Raw genomic sequence first — 6568 nt, 5'->3', positions numbered from 1 at the left:
TTGCTGTGAGCTGTGATGCCACGGCGCTGTACCCAGGGGGACAGCATGAGACTCTGTCTCAAAAAAAAAAAAAAAAAAGAAAAGAAAGAAAAAGAATAGAAAAGTTAGCCAGGCATGGTGACATATACCTATAGTCCCAGCTACTCAAGAGGCTGAGACAGGAGGAACATTTGAGCCCAGGAGTTGGAAGTTGCAGTGAGATATGATGATGCCAGGGTAATAGCAATACCATCTTAAAACAACAGGCTGGGGGTGGTAGCTCATGCCCATAATCGTAGTACTTTAGAAGAGTGAGGTGGGTGGATCCCTTGAGCTTAGAGATTTGAGTTCAGCCTGAGCAACAGGAGTCTGAGGTGAGACCCCCATGTCTACTAAAAATAGAAAAACTTGGCTCGGTGCCTATAGCTCAGCAGCTAGGGTGCCAGCCACGTATACCGAAGTTGGTAGGTTCAAATCTAGCCTGGGCTGCCCAACAACGACAACTACAACCAAAAAATAGCCAGACATTGTAGTGGGCACCTGTAGTCCACTTAAGCCCAAGAGTTTGAGGTTGCTGTGAGCTATGATGCCACAGCACTCTACTCAGGGCATCTGCTTGAGACTCTGTCTCAAAAAATAAATAAATAAAAATAGAAAAACTAGCCTCATGGTGGATGCCTGTAGTCCCAGGTACTTGGGAGGCCAAGGCAAGAGGATTGCTTGAGCCCAAGAGCTTGAGGTTGCTGTGAGCTGTGATGCCAGGGCAATTTACTACAGTGACAGAGTGAGACTCTTGTCTCAAAAAAAACAACAAACAAAACCAGGATCTTGAATAATGAGAAGGAGTATTATGGGGAAGGGCATGCCAGACAGAGGAACAGCAAATGCAAAGGCACAGAGGTGAAATCATAATGTGTTTGGGAACAGCAAGAAGGACCTCACAACTACACGTGTTTCAGGTGTGTCTTATTCTTCACTAGCCTCAGCCTGTAGGGGAGCAAGTCACTTAGGTCTAGAATCCACATTTAGGAAGTTCATCTCACTCAGTCTTCTACTTTTTCTCCCCTTTGTTTCTTGTGTGTCTGTGGGTTTTTTTTCCTCTACTAAAATTTAAGCTCTGGGAAGGAAAGGATGATGTTCTAAGGTTTGGGGGGCTATGACACAGCTGCTGGCACAGAGTCCAGAGCAGGCAGGCAGAGCAGAAGTAAAGAAACTGAGAGGGCTGGGACTACAGAAGCTAAAACTGTCCTTGCCTCCAAAAAACCAGCATAGTATTGAGGCTGTCCTGGGGGATGACTGTAGACTGAAACTCAGACTTTGCCATCCTTCCAAAGAGGAGCAGCTGAAGGACACAAATCGGCCTGAGGGGTGTGTGGGAGGTTTGTGTTGGGGGTTTTAAGGAAAAGGGAACAGGACAAGGGGTTACAATGGGAATTTCTGATGGGGAATGGCTGATATCACCTGGAATTTCAGTTAGAATGAAAAATGGAGACTCAGCACCCATAGTTCAATGGTTAGGGTGCCAGCCCCATACACCAGGGCTGGTGGGTTTGAACCTGGTCAGGGCCTGCTAAACAATGACAAAAAAATAGCTGGGTGTTGTGACAGGCACCTGTAGTCCCAGCTACTTGGGAGGCTGAGGCAAGAGTATCGCTTAAGCCCAAGAGTTTGAGGTTGATGTGAGCTGTGACACATGACATTCTACCAAGGATGACATAGTGAGACTCAGTTTCAAAAAAAAGAAAAAATCGGCTCGGCGCCTGTGGCTCAAGTGGCTAAGGCACCAGCCACATACACCTAAGGTGGCGGGTTTGAATCCAGCCCGGGCCCGCCAAACAACAATGATGGCTGCAACCAAAAAATGGCCGGGCGTTGTGGTGGGCGCCTGTGGTCCCAGCTACTTGGGAGGCTGAGGCAGGAGACTCACTTGAGCCCAGGAGTTGGAGGTTGCTGTGAGTTGTGAGGCCACAGCACTCTACCCAGGAGGATAGCTTGAGGCTCTGTCTCAAAAAAAAATAAAAAGAAAAATAAAAAAAAGAAAAAATGGAGCTTCTTAAGGGACAACTGTGGACATAGGGTTGGGAAGAGTTTGAGATCAGAGAGAAGTGTCACAGGATGGTCCACAGGTAGGGGCCTAGCTGGCTTGGGTCAGAGAGTTGTGTAGGGGAAGGAAAAAGGATGAAGAATAAATGGGAATGACAACTGGGGAGCAAGAGAGATGTTTGAAAGGTAGTAGGGAAAGTGGGGTCCTAAAGGGAGTTTTGAAGGGACCAGGCCCCAGGTACCCCCAATGCCCAGCATTTAGTTTCCTCATTCTCCCTCTTCCCCTAGTTGCCATCAGAAACTCAGGCATCAGTTCCCCCCAACCCCAGTGGCTTGTGGGGTGGGGGGAAACTGAGCAGCCTTGGGGGGCAGCAGCTGGTGAGTGGGAAGGAATCTGTGTGCTCAGCAAACAGCAGCCTCAGTGCCCAGTGGCTGCCTCCTCCCTCATCAATCAGGCCCAGCCAAATGTTCTTGCATTCCCACCACCCCAAGGGGACTGGGGCCGGGCCAGGGTCCCCAGGGGAGTGAGATGGGGATGGGTGAAGGAGGTGGGGGTGGTGCCTGGCTTTCCATCTTTGGTCTCTATTCTCTTCTCTCCTGGAAGGTCTCAGTTCTTCATGTCATGGAATGACTCCATCCTGGCCCCTACCGTTGTGGGGGCATCAGCTACAAATCACCTGTGGGGGGCTGTTGGAGGAGAAGAGAGGAAGAAGGATGAATCAGGGTTGTGGAGGAATCCACTCTGGTTCTCACGGGACCAGCCTAGGGCACAGTCAGCAGGGAGGCTGCTGGCATAGAAGCCTTGTCCCCCAGCTGGCCTCTCTGCCTCTGATGGATGCTTTAGACAGCAGACTGAGACTCTGACCCTCCAAAGGTCCTTTCCTTTTCCCCAACCCCCACCCTTCATGCTCTGCTTTCTACTAAGATCCAGAGGTCTCACACCCCACTCACCCCAAAATTGCTGCTCCCCATTAGGAGCTGGAGCCTCTAGACCTTAGCCTCTAGCTATCTCCCCCCTCAGCCCTTGCTCCCCTCAGGAACTCAGGCGTCCTGCCCACTCCCTTCACCATAACAACCATTCTTTAGGAGTTGCTTAAGACTTTAATATCATTTCATTAAGTCAGCAAGTTCAGAGACTGTTGGGGGCACAAAGAGCTTGAGGGTGGGCAAAAGAGGGCCAAGGTAGGGGGGAAACAAGGAAAGACCCCCCCCATGCCCCTCTCCGTGGAGATGGCTCTGAGAAATCAAATATTGACAGTGAGAGAAGAGAATTTATTAAATCTGGGACAAGGGCATGTGTGGGGAGCTGTGGGAATGGCCGGATGCCTGGGTTCTGAGGTTAATGAAGGTTCTGGGAGGAGGAAAAAGCCTGTGGCTGGGAGGAAGCAGCAAGGCAAAGGATCTTAAGGTTACAACTTTTCTGCATCTTTCCTTTGAGATGTACTCAGTTTTGCCACCCTGTTTCTCAGCTGTCCCCTACAGCCTCTGGGGCAAGACCCCATCACAGCTGTGGTTGGCCCCCCTCCTTCCTTCCCCCTACCTCCACCTCTGTTGATGAGCTTCAGCAGCGTTTAATCGGATTGAGCAGTAATTAGCAAAGCTAGATGTTTGATTACCTATTTAGCATAATGTGGGGGGCTGGGATCCCTAGGCAAGCCACAGTTGGAGTAGAGGGAGTCAGACAAGAAATGGGATCTATGGCAGCTCTGCTCCCCAAGGGAGGCAGGAACCTGGCCCATGAGGCTCCCGACCTCATACCTCAATTCCTTTGGGACTTTTGCCCAGGGGTTCTGACTAATCACATCACCTGTCCCTGCCACCCATGGCCTATCTGGTTAAAGGATCACTTAGATGTTCCATCTTAGCCTTGCTTGCTGTGTACCTGGTTTGGGGGAGAGCAAGACTTCTCTCTTTTCAATCCTTGCTTTCAGCAACAGGAGTCTGGCTGGGCAGGAGGCCACAAATCAGAATTCAGAAACCCACCTTATGGATACTTGGGCATAGGGGTAGGGGTGGGTTTGGGTGGGAGGGGAAGGGCAGTCAGTTCTGGAAATAAAGATAGAGTAGGTAGGATGGTGAGGTCAGGGGTGGATCAAGGTGTAGGTTAAGCCACCCACCCTTCAAGAGTACCAGGCATTGCCACTCCTGGCAGTGACAGATCGGTATGAAGAGACCTGTCAGGTGCGAACGCCAACCAGAAAAAGAGGAACTGAGGTGCCAGCTTCTTTCTACATCCAGCAAAGAAAATGCCATCAATTTAGCTCCTCATGGAAATGTAATCAGTGGGCTCTGCTGGCTTTGTCTTAATTAGGCACTATTGATGGAAGCAGGGAGGGCGCCTCCCCATCCCCCGACTCGGCTTCCTCCCTGTACCTTCCAGGTCTCCCCAAAGCCTCTACCCGCCCTAGGTACCTCTCAGTCTTCTAAGCGCCTTCTAGTGGCCCCAGCCCGCAGCGCCCCCTAGCACCGTTTGAGATCTGCCCCTCATCTCACACACCCGCCCTTCTCGCTTCCCAGGACGCAGCCTTTGTTCCTATGGAGAGCGAAGCCCCACCCCGGCCCGGTCACCTTCCCCAGGGAGTCCCCGCCTCCCGCCCCCCAAACCTGATACGCTTTCCAAAGTCAATCCTCAGATTCGAAAAATTCCAGTTCCAGTCTTCCCTTCCTTCCCCCGCCCCGCACCGCCCGGCAAACCTAGACCCCAGTCCGCACTAAGAAGAGGGAATGAGCAGGAGGGCATGGGTGCTCCAGCCCCGGTTTTTCCCCCGGACCCAGCTGCAGCCACGGCTGCCTGGAAATCCTGGAACGTCTTCTAGATCGTAATGAGCTTCGCAGGGGGATCACCGGGCGCCATCTGCTGGGCCGGCTCCTGCTGGAGCCCATAGACCTGGGAACGAGGGTCAGACCCTTGGGTTCGCCCTGCCTTTTCTATATCCTGCGGGGTGGTAGCTCGTTTTCCAACCCCAGCTCTTATAACGCGGTCCTTACACCCGGCCTTCCGCACCCTCCAGCCCACCAGACGTAGTCACTTTCTCTCAGCCCCGGAGCCCTCTTGCCCCGGGTCCCAGAGGGGGACACCCGGGCGTGGTGGGGCCGAGAAGCAGGGATCCACAGCGCTTGCGTGGAGAAGCTGAGTCAGCAGGTAGCGCACCGGCTGTCTGCTCCTCCCTGCCTGTGGTTACCATGGCGACGCGTGCAGGCGCGGGCCAGAGAAGGCCACGAGGGGCAACTTCTTAGCTGGAGTGGCCCATCAGTCGGCCTGGGGAGGAGAGGGTCGGCGTCGTGAGGTGTGTGTTGGGGCAGAAGCTAGGAGGGAAGGAATGCAGAGGAGAAGCAGGAAGCTGCAGGGAGACGGGGGCTGTAGTGAGGGGATAGGAAGGAACAGTTGCAAGGAGGGGGGCAGTTGTGGAGGGAGGAGGAACGAGGGAGAGTTGGGGGGTGTGGGGAGAAAGGGGGACGGTTGTGACCGTTGTGTGGGGAAGCGATTGTGAAAGGAAGTTTGCCTACCTGTAACAGATTTGAGGAAGGAGAGGCCCAGGCGCCTGCTTGGAAATACCGAGTAATAGCGGGAGCCCCAGGTTAGTAGAACCGCTCCTCCGGGAGCCTGCGGCGGGTGTGAACCCCATGGTGAATGCACCTGAGCCTCAGGTCTGAGGCAAAGAAGCGCAGCTTGATGCTTCTCAGGAGACAGAAGAGGAAGCCTTCTTGCTGTTGGTTTTATTGATTTGTTGGCCTAACAGAACATTTTTCCTTGGAGCAAAGACAAATCCTTTAAGTTTGAAATTCATAACCTGTGATCACTGCCTGTTGCAGTCTGTGGGCATGAGGAAGGAGACCCACAGGTGGCGGCGAGGCCATAGCTGAATGGCGACTTTGTTCCTGGGATGCTGAGCACCTTCCAGAGAAGCCTGCTTACTGCGATCCAACTTTTCTGAGAGAGCCGGCACCACCGTGGCCTTCCTTACGCCCCAATCCCCTTTCCCCATTACACAATTCAAAATTTAGTGTTAAATGACTTTTGTCCTTCCTGTTTCCGGTCTGTTCCCAGAGTATCTGGAGTCAAATGATCCTGATCTTCCTTATCAGTTAGCACAGCCTTAAACAAGGTTCTTGCCCCCCTAGAATTAAAAGCTAAAGAGACCTGTAGCAAATACTGTGTTGTTTGTTTAAGGATGTTGCAGATTTTAATGTGATCAGGAGGAATATTTTCCATTTAACTTTGGAGGAAAGGTGCATAGGAAAGTCACTTGGGTTTGTTTGAATGAGCTGACACAGTGATAAAGGGTGGGGAATGTGTGGGAACAGTTTTCCTATCCCTGGGCCTTGTGGGGTACAGTGCTTGAAGGTATGGGCAACCACTCTTTAGCTAGGTGGATCTTTTCCTGATTATGTTCTTATGCCCCTGGGCAGAGAAAGTTTGTTTGTTTGTTTGTTTGTTTTGAGACAGAGTCTCACCCTCCCTGAGGTTGAATGCTGTGGCATCATACCTCACAGCAACCTCAAACTCTTAGGCTCTCAAGCCATCCTCTTTTTTTTTTTTTTTTTT

The sequence above is a fragment of the Otolemur garnettii genome, unplaced genomic scaffold (assembly GCF_000181295.1).
Source record: "Otolemur garnettii isolate 467f Iridium unplaced genomic scaffold, OtoGar3 scaffold00046, whole genome shotgun sequence".
Classification (NCBI taxonomy): Eukaryota; Metazoa; Chordata; class Mammalia; order Primates; family Galagidae; genus Otolemur; species Otolemur garnettii.
This window is presented reverse-complemented; position numbering follows the sequence as displayed.